Raw genomic sequence first — 12860 nt, 5'->3', positions numbered from 1 at the left:
TCAGACCAGAGCTCGGTGAGAGTGTGAGACCAGCGAGGCCGGAGTCCTGCCAGGCTCAGCCTGCGCCTGCACCTGTGCCTGCTACAAACCAGGTGTGCTCTCCCCGTGTCACCTTGTCCTGCCCTGCCCAGAGCCCAAGCAGTGACTCGGTGACACTGTGTGTTCCTGAAACAGCTGGCAGCTCACAAATGCAGTACAGGACCCTGGGGAGGGGCCCACAGCGGCTGGCAGACCCGCAGACCCTGCAAGCAGGGTGCAGTGTGAGGTTGGGTTTTGGAGAGCAGGGTCCAGCGCAGGCTGCACCCTGGCCTTGAGGCCCCACTCTGAGCCCTGGACCTCTCCAGGTCACCTGCAGTAAGTCCTGCCTCATGGAACACTGTCTGTCCAGAGTCCCCAGCACAAGGCGGCTGAGGGCATTTTCCGTGAACAGCAAACTTTCCACAGGGCCAGGGCTTATTGGCAAGGTCCGCGAAGGAGGTATCCACATCTGTGGGATTATTATTATTATTATTTTTTTTTGGTACTGGGGATTGAACCCAGCGTGCTTTACTACTAAGCCACGTCCCCAGCCCTTATTTGTTTTAAATTTGGAGACAGGGTCTCACTAATTTGATCAGGGGCTCACTGAGTTGCTGAAGCTGGCCCAACTCCCAGGCCACTGGGTAACAGGCGTGCACCACTGCGCCTGGCAGTCTCTGTGTTAGTGGCTGTTGAGTGACTATTTTCCCAATGCTCCCCAAAGCTGTGCCGCATCAGCCAGCCTCCAAGAGCTCTCTGGCCTTGTGCAGTCCCCAGGGGGAACTGCCAGAGCCTAGCAGCCCTCAGCTCTGGACATGTAAATCTTGTGGCTTGGGTCACATGGCTCCTTTTAACAAAGAGAACTTCGCCTGGTTGGTTAAAACACTTTGTTAATGGTGTCTATTGTCAACACTGTCATCTGGGGCCCCCACATTGGTCACATGGGCCCAGGACCAGGCACACCTCCCTTCTCTGATTATCTTGCCGTGGCACCTGGCTCCCCTCGTTGGCCAGTGCCCCTTGCTCTGCAGCCATTCATCATGCAGCGCTCACCCCTCGCTCAGAATGCCGAGCAGGCGGCGGGGGCGGGTGAGCCAGGCAGCAGTCAGTCACACGTGGTGCTGTTGGGGACCAGGCTCTGGAAGAGGACAGACAGCTGGCGGGCTGGGCGCTGGTCCCCCACATCCCTCCTTCGTTCACTACTCGTTCACTCACATGCCCCGTCTGGGGTCGGGAACACAGTGACGGCAGCATCCACACTCCTCGCCTGCAAGAGAGATGGACATGGCCTGTCAGACGTCGTCACCAGAAGAGGTGGCCCGGGGGCTGACGAGACACCAGAATATTCCTCCCCAGAGCAGGGCAGGCCCGTGGAGGAGGGTGGGAGGGCAGCCAGGGCGAAGTCTCCCATGGCAGGCAGGAACATGGGCCCATCCACCATGCCCCAGATGGGGACAGGGGCTCCTCCTAAGGTCTGTGGCCAGTGATGGACGGAGCTGGAGAAGGTCATGCTGAGTGAGATAAGGCAGACCCGGAGAGTCAAGGCCAGGCAGAAGGCTGACCAGGGAAGGGGAGAGTGGGCAGAGTGGCACTGTAGAGGGGAGATCATGGGGACAGAGGGAGGTGGAGGGCAGGGGAGGGGAGGAGATGCAGAGGACCTGGCTGTGCACGTGTAGACGCCCACCCTCGTGCACATCTGCAAAGCACCGACCAAAGCAAATAAGTAAACGAGCGGAAGGAAGAAATCTCAACCTCCCTGAACTGATGGAGGTGCCCATTACCAAGGAATGCTCCTTCCTGTCCTCTACTTCCTGTGGGTGGGGGTGCACCTGGAGACACTCTTTCTCCTGGTGAGGATGCTGCCGTGGGCTGCCAGGGCCTGGCTCCTGCGGGCCTCGCCCCACCCGCGGACTTGTCTGCATAGGTCCCACTTCCCAGGCCACACGGGCACCAAGGGTGTATCCTGGAAGGGTGTTGGCCAAGGGACAGGGCCAGGCAAGCGGAGCCCTGCTGTCCTGAGGAGCAGGATCCTCTCCTGAAGTGACCACTACTCCCAGCCAGTGGGCAAGCCGAGGGCTCCATTCTTAGCGGTCTGAGAGCTGCCAGCTGCGGGCTGTGGGCAGAGGCCTGGGCTCTGAGTCATGCCCGTTTCCCCTGGAGGTGAGTGGGTGGCTGACCCTGCAGGTGGAACAGGATGGGGAACCTTCTTCCCCGATCTCCTGACTCCTGAGTGGTCGGACACAACTCCAGACGACCTGCCAGAGCCTGTCCATCCTGGGGAGCCCGGGTGTGCAGGAGGCCTCCCGTACGCCCCGGCCTCCCGTACGCCCTGGCCTCCAGTAGCCACCCCATCTTGAGGATCCCGGCTGCCTTCCTCATTCCTAGTCCTCTGCTGCCACCTTGGCAAGATGAGGTCCTCGTCCCCTGCCTGCTCCAGCCTCAGGTCAGCTGCCCAAGGTGGACCTCATCCCTCCCTTCCTCAGTCCAGCTGTATGGGCCCATCCCGAACCCACCAGGATCCTTCTTGCAGGACAAGGCCAGTCTGTCAAGGTCATGCAACTGGTCCGTGCCCACTGCTCCCTCCTGGCCCCTCTGGACCCTCCCTTCTCCCTCTCTGGCTCTCTGAGAGGCCCTGTTGTGGCCCTTCTCGGTGTCCATTCGCCAGCCTTGGTGGCCCTCCTCTCAGGCACCCACCCAGCTCCAGGGCCTCAGGCCCCTGGAAGCCCTTGTCTCCAGCAAACCTGACCTGAGGCCCCAGCCCTTCCAGGCCCGGGGCTTGGTGCCAGGACCCCGGGCCTCTGCAGGAGGTCAAGGCACCAGCCTGACCCCTCCAGGTCCTCAGGGCTAGCGGGTGTGGCGCTGAGCTGGGCGCGCACCCTTGATGTGGTCACTAGCACTGTGTCCTCCGGGGTCCGTCCTTAAACTCCAGGAGCAAACCTGTGCCTCCCAGGACAGGAGGGCAGCAGACAGAGAAGGGATGGAGGAGGGGCACAGAGGACAAGTGCATGCAGGTGTGAACAGCGTCCCCACTGCCGCCGGACTAGAGGGACAACGTGAAGTTCTCTGGAGATTGCCAAGTATCCTCTGGAATTCAGTCACCGCAGGTGAGAAGCCCTGGTCTGAGCCATGCCTCTGTGTCCCTGGATGCACTCTGTGCCTGAGCCCTCTGTCCCCGGGCTGCAGGTGGTGGCTGTTCTACCTGTGGCCCGGCTACCGTTGCTTCCCAAGCCTAAGCCTGACCAAGGACAGGAGGATGACACCTCCCCAGCCACAGCTCCCTGCTCAGAGAGCCCCATCTGCCCCATTCTTTCCTGGGGGTGAAGGAGCCCACTGTGGAGATGCCCCCAGAAGAGCCGAGCGGGCAGGTATGTGGCCGGCTCAGGGGGAAACAGCAGCCCCAGCACAGATGCTTGGCCAGCCACCCGCACACTGTTTTAGGCCACCCCCCCCCCCGCAGGCTCAGGGGTGCTGGGCTCAGAGCAGCGACTGCTAGATATTTGGGTGGCCAGTCCCTTTCTGACCAGGATGCTCGGTGGGGCTTCGGGAGGCAGGGTCAGGGTGAGAAATGGCTCATCGACCAGGCCTGCAGCTGTAAGGATGACTGAGGCAGTCAGCTGGACAGCCTGGGACAGAGGTCCTCGAGAGGAAAGGGCACCACCCCGGGCGTTGAGGCTGAGGCTTCTGCAGGCCTGCAGGGCCCCCCAAGCCTGTCACTGGGACCCTGGAATGGTGACTGCTGCTGTTGCTGGTGAGAAGGGGCGGGGGCTGGCTGTGGGCGTGAGGATGTGCAGGCTGGCACATGACCGCTACAGGGGGCAGAGCCTCGGCTGGCCACTGCCCAGGACTACAGCCAAAGGGGAAACGGGGGGCAGCCATGGCGCAGGGTAAACCCACAGCCACATCCTGCAGGGACTCGGACTGACCCCCATCTGCAGTGGCCTTCCGGCGCCGGCACCGCTGTTTCCTGAGCTCACCCGTGTGTGTCTCCTCCACAGCCCGCACATCCGGGGCCCCCAGACCAGAACCAGCCTGCTCACAGGGCCAGTTCCCTTTTGGCTTAACGCTGACGCACCTGGTGGGACCTGAGCCTGTTCCTCTGCGGGCACTCTGCCTTGTTACTCTCTGAAATCATGAGTAAGTAGGACTGGGCAGGGCACAGATCGGCTCCCAGGGGCCGCCTCAGACCCACGCATGCTCAGAGGTGACCTGTGAAGGGACCGAGTCATGACTGTCGCACACAGAGAGAAGGATGGCACGTGTTTGGGGGGAAATCCGTCAGAGGTTGGCGAGGTCGAGGGAGAAGGAATAGGCACGAGTGGACGTGGAGCAATGGCCCCTCAGGGATGGGGTGCCTGCTCACGTTGGGGTCCCCGCTGCCCACCACGCCCTCCTGCTCGGTGGCCGCCATGGCGTGGTGGGCTGCACTGCCGGGACCTGTCCTGTGCACCTGTGTCCTCTACAGCCACCACTGTCCACGACGTGCCCATGATGGGGCCCCTCCCCCACCCACCGTGCACCTCTAGCGAAGACCCACAGCTCTGTCCTTGGGGACGGTGGGTCAAGGGTGTGTGGGGTGCAGAGCCCGGCACAGGGCAGGCCTCCCGGGTCTGATGATGGCATCGAGCCGCCCACTTTACAGAGGTCCACAGGGTGCGGGCTCGGGGGCAACCCCGGGTTTGCAGAGGGCAGAGGTGGGGGCAGCCTGGTGGGGCAGGAGGGAGGCCGGGGAGGCGTGATGTGGTGGGGGAGTCTCCTATGGAGAAGGATGACATCAGAGGACAGGGCAGCAGCTGGATCCCGCAGATGTGGGCAGGTACTGGGCTGGCCCTCCCCGCACTGGGTACCCTCTGTCCTGTGGTGCTGGGCAGCCGGTGCCCACCTCCTGGCCACTGTGCAGCAGGGCCCAGCTCTCTGCTGTGCTGTTGGGGAACAGCTGTGTCCCAGGGGCAAGGGTCCTGAGGAGGCCCCCGGAGGGGGATGGACCTCAACTCAGGCCATAAGGGTCCTTGGCGTCATCACGGAAAGGACTCTCAGGACAGGTGAAAGCGAGGCCAGGCTGACCTCCCTGAGAGAGGAAGCCCGCTCTGAGAGGGTGCAGAGTGGGTGTCGGGCAGCGGAGCTGTGCAGGCCAGGCTCGCGGCGCCGTCAGATCAGCATGGCAGACAGAGGGCGGGGGGGTGTTTCCAGCGGGCCCCTGGGCTGCGACTGGGCAGCTGACCACAGGGCTGATTTCCTCATTGCCGATGTGTCCTGCTCTGCGCACACGGTCCCTCTGTGCGCCTGGGCGTGAGGCCTCGTGGTTGACTCAGCTGCTGTGTGTGACCAAGCGTGTGCACGTGCCTGGAGGTCTGGGTTGGAGTGTGGCCCCTCTTGGTGGCCCCACAAGCCTCCTCTCCACCCGTCCTTAAGTCCATCCTCCTTCAGTGCAGCCCTGGGGCCTGCGGCACCTCCTCAGTGGGCAGTGGGCAGTGTCTTGACACTGGCCCATCCCCCGTGGCCCAGGCTGGAGCCCCTGCCCTCTGCTGGGCACTCACGTGGTCTCAGGTGGTCTCAGGGCTCAGCAGAGTCTGGCTGGGGTCGGCCATGGCCCCCGGGGCTGGGCATTCTCTCGGGCCTGGGCTGTAGTGGACTGGGACCTCTAACCCAGGGATTTTCAGGACACGCATGTGTGTTCCTTCTTCCCCAACATCTGCACGGCCGGCGGGAGCCCCAGACGCTGGGACACTGGGGCTGATCTTCCAGAGAAGCACATTCCAAGTCTGCACTCTTGACCGTGGCTGAGGGGTCAAGCCTGTGTCCATGGCTCCCAGAGAAGCAAACAGAAGCAATCCCTCCCCTCGGCACGGGACGCCCACCTGGCCAGCACTGGCCAGCACTCGCCAGCCGAGGTCCTGAGGGCTTGGCCATCCATCTCTCAGCATTCATTAGGCACCTACTACATGCTCCACAGGGAGAGCTAGAGGCAGATTGTGCATCATCCCTCTGGTTCAGAGAAGCCGCTGGGTCCAGGATGAGCTGAAGAGCCCCTGCTACCGACCCAGCGCCCACGGCTCCCACGGCCCCACGGCCTCCACGGCCCCCATGGCCCCTGACCCCCACAGCCCCCGGCCCCCATGGCCCCATGGCCCCCACGGCTCCCATGGCTCCACGGCCCCCTCAGCCCCCACGGCCACGGCCCCCATGTTCCCCCTCAGCTCCCACAGCCCCCACGGCCCCCATCCCCCCTCAGCCCCCACGGCCACGGCCCCCACGGCCCCCATCCCCCCTCAGCCCCCACGGCCACGGCCCCCACGGCCCCCATGTTCCCCCTCAGCTCCCACAGCCCCCACGGCCCCCATCCCCCCTCAGCCCCCACGGCCACGGCCCCCACGGCCCCCATGTTCCCCCTCAGTCCCCATGTTCCCCCTCAGCCCCCACAGCCAGGGCCCCCATGTTCCCCCTCAGCCCCCATGTTCCCCCTCAGCCCCCACGGCCCCCTCAGCCCCACGGCCACGGCCCCCACGGCCCCCATCCCCCCTCAGCCCGCCTTGGGCTGCGTCATGCTGGATTCGATGCAGATGTGCAGGGGCAGGAGGGCCTGGGAGCAGACCGGGCCTACACCCAGGGGAGCGGCTATTAGTCACCCTGGTGGAGAGGGGAGGAGGGAGGGCAGGGCAGCCCAGCTGGAGGCGGCCAGGGATGCAGGGTGGAGCGCAGTGAGGACTTCCAGCCCTGGCAGCTGGACAGCGTGTCTGTGCCGGCCAATGCAGAGAGGCCTTGGGAGCGCTCCTCGCGACACCCCTACCTGACGTTTCCTGCGGCCCGGAGCCCACACTGTGTTCTGGCCTCCTGTGCTGGCCGCACGGATGGTTGTGTCCAGCTTGGCCAGAGGGCAAAGGGGCCGGTGGGAGGCCAAGGGACAGGGACACTCTGGGTTCTGGCACACACACACACACACACACACACACACCCGCCTGGGGTCTTTTCTCCAGACGCCTGCTCTGTCAGGCTCTGCAGGTGGCTACAGAGGTGACAGTCCTGGTCCGGCTCAGGCGGCGGTCACAACCACGTGGGTGGTTCTGTACAGAGCCGGGGGCTTCCACACCCTGAGGCAGCTCAAACCCTGAGTCTAGTGGTCAAGTCAGAAAGATTCAGGCTTGTCACTCAGAGTAGGGGGCATGAGTTTACCAAAGGGGCAGGGAAAGGGAGCAGGGACACTCTCAGAGGAGAGGGGGTCCTCTCAGAGAGGAGAGGGACAGCGTGCCACTCTTGCACTCCAGTGTTATTGCAGTCCAGAGAAGTTTCCAGAAAGTCCCACCCAGGTCCACCTCTTGACTTTTGATTGACAGCAGGATGACATCAGACTTCCAAGTCCCCACTGCCATGACCACTCTGGTCACCTTGTCTCACGCTGACCAGTAGTAACTGGATTTCCTTTCTGGGGCGGGGTACTGAGGATTGAACCCAGGGGCACTCGGCCGCATCCCCAGCCCTGTTCTGTATTTTATTTAGAGACAGGGCCTCACTGAGCTGCTAAGAGCCTCGCCTCTGCTGAGGCTGAGTCTGTATCTGTGATCCTCCTGCCTCAGCCTCCCAAGCCACTGGGATTACAGGTGTGTACCACTGTTCCTGGCTCTAATTGGATTCTTAACATAAATCATTTCAGATTTTATGGTGAGGAAGAACGATCCTTAATATCCTGAGTTCCTAGATCTGGTCACAGGGCAGGCTTATCGACATGATTTTGCGCCTGCATTTCTCCAGCAGATAACAGTGCTGGGGACTGTGTCTCCTCGTGGGTCCACTCCAGCCAGCAGGGCTGCAGGAAAGTGCTTCTGACAAAGAAGGCTCGTGTGGGTCAGCACGTGGGCCACTCACAGAATGAGTCCCTCCCTCCTGCCCCCACCCCGGCGCCTGTCCCCTCGCCGTGCAACACCAGCAGCTGTTTCTCCTGGTTCTGGACTGGAGGTGCCAGCAGGCCCGTGTCTGGGGAGGGTGGTGGGTGGCCACTTTCTCCTTGTGCCTTGACGCAGCAGAGAGAGGACAGCGCTGGGTCTCCTCCTGCAGGCCCACGTCAACACCAGCCCCCGGGGGCATAGATGCCCGTGTGTGGACGGGGACGCAGACATTCAGTCTATGGTGGCGGGTTCTGATTCTGAGCTGGAGGGACACGTGTTGCGAGGCCACCAGGTTCTAGAATTGAGGCCTCTCCTGCACCCCAGCCTTGTGTCCCCAAGTCTCAGGAGATCCTCGTGGGTGGTTACCAGAGAGCAGGCCACCACTGAGTGCCTGGTGACGTGAGGCAGACGGGGCGAGAGGGAAGAAACAGGCAGGTCATGGGTGGACAGTGCTGGCCGTAGCGCCCCTGCTGCTCCCGGCCCAGGGGACAGGCTGCCCCACCACGCAGCACAGGCCCAGGACAGAGCTGGAGGTTCAAGTGCAGCCACCATTGAAACCCAGTGGACAGTGGGAAGGTAGGGACAAGGGCCTCTGACAGAGAGGACAGGAAGCCAGACAGGCAGAGGCTGGGCGTGTGGCCAGCGGGACCCCAGCCAGAGAGCCCAGGCAGGACGGGGCAGAGCCTGTGGTTTGGGGGGTTGGGTGTCCCCCGTGGCACCCTGCTGAGATTCAGTCACCACCGTGAGCGTCAGGAGGATGGAAAGGCTACCCGGTGTTGAGCGTGGGGCCTTTGGAGGGATCAGGATTAGACGAGGCCACAGGCTGGGGCCCCTATGACCCATAGGGGGTTTATAAAATAGGGAGGGAGACCAGAGGTCACACACGCACACACACGCACACACACACACACACGACATGGTCTTCTCTGTGCTGCCTCAGGACTCTGCCAACAGGAAAGCCATGACCAGAGGCAAGCCCTTCACCTTGGACCTCCAGAACCGTGAGCCAAAATAAACCGTTTTATAAGACAGCCTGCCTTGGTGGTTTTGTGATAGTAACCCCAGGCTGCCTGACACAGAAGAAATAACCAGAGAACCGGAGTTTCTGAATTGAAGGGATGTGAATTTTCAGGCCAAAAGGTCCAGTTGAAAAGGAGCCACAACCATGAAGAGTAACAATGAATTAAAATATTGTGAGTTTCAGAACACGAAAGGGAAAAGAGGGAGACTCTTAAATCTTTCTGAGGAACATCTCCCTCATCCCTGAAAACGAAGTTGTCACCAGGCCCCCCACGGGCAGGTGGAGCTGCTGGAGCGGGTGGGCAGCCCCAGCAGTGCCCTCAGGAGGTTTTCTGCTGAGGATTTCATCCCCAGCCAAACTGTCCACGGGGCACGGAAGGGGATGGAGGTCTTCAGGCTCCCGGGGACGGGAGGTACGCCCTCGAGCCTCCTCCAGGACATGCGTCAGCAAAGTGAGGAGGACCCAGGAGCTGAGCGGGGCTGGGCCCCAGCAGGCTCTCCAGCTCTCAGGACGAGGGGACAAAGCCTGGTGGCGAGCCAGCAGCCCAGAGGACAGCAGGAGGGCTCTGGAGAGGGGACCCTCAATGAGTGAGAGACATGTTGGGGTGGAGTTGTGCCCCGGAGATCAGCTGAGGCCACCAATGCCGAGCCTGAGGCTGCCGTCATAGGATCAGGGTGGCCCTGGTCCAGCCACAGGAGAGGGGCACATGACCCCAGGCTCCCGGGCAGAAGGGGCCGTCAGTGGCGCTGAGGGTCTCTGGCTCCTCAGCCCCTCAGGATGGTGCCCGGTGCCCCGCCAGGCGCAGGGACATGCCGTGGGCGCTGCTCTGTCTAGGCCTGGCCTGGGAACCCTCCCGCCCGGCACCATGTGGGAGATGTCAGCCTTTTGCTCCGGGCCATCGTGGATCAACTTTGTTTTGCTGTGAGAGGCAGCGAGAATGGTGACCATGACCCCAAGCACCGCTGACAGCGCTTCCAAGGGGCTTGCACTGAGAAGGAGCCAACCCGGAGCAGAGCCCAGCTCCACCCAGGCCTGGGCTGCCCGCCGACTCCTGCAGCTGAGAGGCCCGAGGGGCATGGGGGGCGGTGTGTGGAGGGGACTGTGACACCCAGGTGCTCCTCGGGGCTCCCTCACCTGCACACACGCATCCTGCAGGGCTTTGGTTTCCTTTGCGGGGACTCCACAAGGCCCAGCGATGTGGCGGGAGGCGCCCGGGCCTGCCCCCTGCCTGGTCTCAGGCCCTTCCCGGGGCCGCCATCACCACGGGGAAGCAGAGGCCGCCCGCAGTGCTTGGCTGGGAGGGTTCTCCCCACAGCTGCCAGGAAAGCAGAGCGGTGTCGAAACCTCCTCCGCCGGGAGCCAGAGAGGGCTCTTGTCCTCTCAAGTGGCCAAATAAATAGGGGCTTCAAAGCCCTGGCTGGGGGCCATGGCATCTGTTTTGCAAGCTGTGGTTTAGTACACAGCTTGGATCATGAATCACTCTGGTTCTTATGGAGCTTTCTTTAAACGTGGGCTTTTAAGAGAGGCCTGAGAGAGGACGACCCTTCCAAGGCACACCCCAGTGACATCCTCCCTCCACTTGGGCTCAGCCATCCATTCAGCCAACAGCGGATTGATCCACTGCTGAGGTCAGAGCCTCGTGATCCAGTCACTACTCCCCCCGTCCCCAGCATGCATGAGACTCTGGGGGACATTCCAGACACAACCCCTAACATTCCGTCCCTGGCCCCAGAGTCTCCCGACGATCGCCCGGTGCAGGATGTGCCTAGTCCATCCACTGAGTCCCCGCAGCCTCAGCAGTTCCGCCACGGCTCAAAAACCCAAGTCCCAGGTCTCCTCGGAGACTCAAGGCAAACTTCTGGCTGTGAGCCCCAGAATCCAAAGCAAGTTACTTAGATACCACATAAAACGGCACCCAGAACGTTCCCATTCCAAAAGGAAGGAAAGAGGCAAGTCAGAAAGGGCCGGGTCACAAACCAACCAAACTCAGCAGGCGGACCCTGCGGCTCCGCGTTGGGCTCCACGACCCTGGGAGGCGGAGGGTGGGCCCGGGGCTGGGGAAGCCCTGCCTGGGCGGCTCTCTTGTGCTGGCTCTGCTCACTGCCTGGCTCCCTCTGCCAACAGTCGGCCTTCCCGCACCCCTGACTTCTTGGCTTCTCCATCACAGCCTGTTTTCAGCTTCCCACGTCACCCCGTCAGGGACGGCCAGCGAGGACCCTGAAACGCTGTGTCTGCCCCTGCGGACCTTCCTTTAAAATATCAGGGGAAGCCTTCAGGACCCCGAACTCCAGCATCTTGCAGAACCAGCACCACGTGGGCGACGCCAAGGTCTGTCACCAGCTGAGCAGCAGCAGGCCCCTGGGGCCATGACTTCCTGGTGCTCTCCTCTCCGAGAGCCTTCCAAACCAGTGGACCCTGCTCTGCTTTGGAGCCAGTGGGTGTGGCCTTGGTGTTTGAGCTGCCTCGGGGCCACCTTCCCACCGTCCCTGGCTTCTCTTTAATCTGCTCTCCTTGGCCCCAACTTTACATGCTCTTCTGGACAAACCGCTAGTTTTTAAGCCTTTCCCCTCTGTTTTCTGCTTCCAGTTCTCATAGTGAATCCGGCCCAAAGCTGCCCACAATATCTACGCCAACATCTCAATGGATGCTGCCTTGAAATCTCCTCCACTGATGTGTCCATCACCTGAAATTCAGCCTCACAAATGAATGGAGAGAAGTTATTTTCCAGAATGTAACAAACGGCCTCTGGTCCAATTCCCAGCAGAGACCTCATCCCATCCGAAGGTTCCTGAGCAGTCGTACTGTCTGCGTTCCCACCGGCATTCTGGATTCTGGGATCCCGTCCAATCACCCACTAAGTTCTCCTTACGTTCGAAGGAGAGTCTCCAGCCTGCATCTCCGACTTTTCCAAACTCCTCCTACAAACCAGTTCCAAAGGCTTCCAGACCACAGCGCCAGGGGTTCACAGAGTCACAACAATGACCCCACTTCTGGAACCAATTTTCTGTATCAGTCAACACTGGGTCACTGTGACCAAGAGACTTGATGAAAGCCACTTAGAGGAGGGAAGACTGATTGTGGCTCATGACTTGAGAGTTCTGGTCAGATGACTCCATTGCTCTGAAGCCGAGGTGAGGCAGAAGGTCCTAGTGAAGAGCCGCGGGAAGGAGAGAAGTGGGGGACGGCGGAGAAGACGGAACTTCTAGGGCTTCCCAAGGCTGACTTCTCCAGCCAGGTCCCAGCTCCAGGACTCTCTCAGCCGTCTGTGGTGAATCCACTGCTGCGGTCAGAGCCCCGCGACCCAGTCACTTCCCCAAAGCCCCCTCTGCACCCAGGAGACTCTGAGGACATTCCGGATCCCCATCACGACAGCAGCAGTGCGGCTCCCCCTCTCTGGCCTCTGCTCCTGCCTCACATCTTCTTCCTGAGTCCCAGTCCCTGACAGGGACCCTGTGGTGACTCCAGCCCACCAGGATCACCCAGGCCAATGTCCCCATCTCCGTCCCTAAGTCAGTCCCACCTGCTAAGACGTCCCCAGGTGTGGGCCCGTGTTCGCAGGTTCCAGGATGGAGCCGTGGATCTCTTCAGCCCACTGCACGTAGATCTTGTTAACTCTTATCAAAGTTTCCTAGTGGAATGGGAAGTGTCTGAGAATTAAAGAAAATACACCATAGCAGAGGTGGCCCCTCAGGGCGGAGTGGGTGCGGCCACAGAGGGCTTTCTTTATGAGCTCCTTGCCGTGTCGCCGATATTATTACTAGGTAATTAAATCAGTGATTGGATTACCACAAAGAAAAGATGGCTGCTGGGTGTGGTGGTGCACCCCTGCCCAGCTACTTTGGAGGCTGAGGCAGGAGGATGGCAACTTCAAGGCCAGCCTGGATAACTTAGCAAGACCCTTTCTCAAAATTAAGAAGAGCTGGGGACATAGGTAGTGCAAGAGT

The 12860-nt window shown here is 61.4% G+C and overlaps 1 long non-coding RNA gene across 1 annotated transcript; it reads right to left on the bottom strand.

Annotated features, from left to right (window-relative positions):
• Window positions 1-891: 891 nt before the first annotated feature.
• On the bottom strand, window positions 892-10875 carry LOC144376537 (uncharacterized). The gene is made up of 2 exons (XR_013437116.1): window positions 10051-10875; window positions 892-1285 (listed from the first exon to the last, which is right to left on the bottom strand). It is a non-coding gene; the product is annotated as an uncharacterized LOC144376537 (long non-coding RNA).
• Window positions 10876-12860: the final 1985 nt, after the last annotated feature.

This window comes from Ictidomys tridecemlineatus, chromosome 3 (assembly GCF_052094955.1).
Source record: "Ictidomys tridecemlineatus isolate mIctTri1 chromosome 3, mIctTri1.hap1, whole genome shotgun sequence".
Taxonomy (NCBI): domain Eukaryota; kingdom Metazoa; phylum Chordata; class Mammalia; order Rodentia; family Sciuridae; genus Ictidomys; species Ictidomys tridecemlineatus.
The sequence above is the reverse complement of the archived record's forward strand: the minus strand, read 5'-3'. Positions and strand labels throughout refer to the sequence as shown.